We start from the raw sequence: 1,338 nt of genomic DNA, 5'->3' as shown, positions 1-1,338 counted from the left end.
AAGAGTAAATTAAATACTTAAAACAAAATCATAACATGATTTAGTAAAATTTATTTAAAATTGATTGGTTTATTTAAAATTATAATATAAAAAAGATTTTAGAAATTAAATAAAAAAATCTAACTATTGCATTTACAGCAGTTGCAATAATTACGAGTTAATTATTTTTTATATGATGGATAAAAGGGTGTATTACGTTGGTATGAATTAAAATGGGTGTATTTCACAAGTGTGATGCACAATACAAATCGTTACTTATGATTTGCATAACAAAAGAAATCGTTATTCACGATTTTATAAATCACATTTTTTTAAAATTAAAAAATTAAAATCATGACTCACAATTTCTTTTTTTTTTGTCTTATTTAAAATCGTAATTCACGATTTCTATTAACTTTTTTTAATTTTTTTTGTCTTATTTAAAATTGTTACTCACGATTTCTTTTTATCCTATATCACTGTATTACACCAAAACATCATAATATTAATGAAAAACACTAAAATAACCCAATATAAAAAAAAAATTAGCCAATAGTTACAATTAACAAAAATGTCATATATTTTTATATCATACAAAAATGCTAAAAAAAATAATAAATCAAATAATATTATGAATTTATGATCACAATTAAAGTTAAAAGATATTGCAGTTGAATTCACAGATATGTTGTTGCAATTGGACCACATAGATTCAGTGGAGAACTCTACAAAGCAAATCTTTAACTGATAGGGAATCAAATCAAATCCTAATTGATAGGGAATCATTCATTCATATTTTGATTATTTTCACATGCTGTCATATTTAACTGTCACAAAAGAGAAAGGTAACGTATGCTAACATTAACTCATGACGGCTTGATTTTAAAGAACAATAAAACGAAATAAAAAACAAAAACAAAACAACAAAAACTCACATCAATGTCTAATTAATGCCCCAAATAAACACCCCAGGACAGGTGTGCTTCTTTAATAGTAGTTTGCAATTATAGTGCTCCAATAAAGAAACAAGAATAACTTAACCCGTGCTTTTAAACACCTTTTTTCCCTCAATGTAACTCATGGTATGTTTGATTTTTGTTCATACCCTGCCCATGAGATTATAGTCAGGTCTAAAAGAAATGAAAGTCTACTTAATAAAAGTAATTTTTTGTAGTTCATTTTTTTAGATATTAGATAAGAATTGCTATAATTCTTTAATATTGGAAGCTATGGTGTTTGTAAAATTTTGGAGACTATAAAATTTATAGAAGGCGGATTGTTAGATCAGATTTATTTTTTAATTTATAAAGACAATACATAAATTGCGTATTGTATTATTTTAATATTAAATTATAATAC

The sequence above is a fragment of the Arachis ipaensis genome, chromosome B06, assembly GCF_000816755.2.
Source record: "Arachis ipaensis cultivar K30076 chromosome B06, Araip1.1, whole genome shotgun sequence".
Lineage (NCBI taxonomy): Eukaryota > Viridiplantae > Streptophyta > Magnoliopsida > Fabales > Fabaceae > Arachis > Arachis ipaensis.
The sequence above is the reverse complement of the archived record's forward strand: the minus strand, read 5'-3'. Positions refer to the sequence as shown.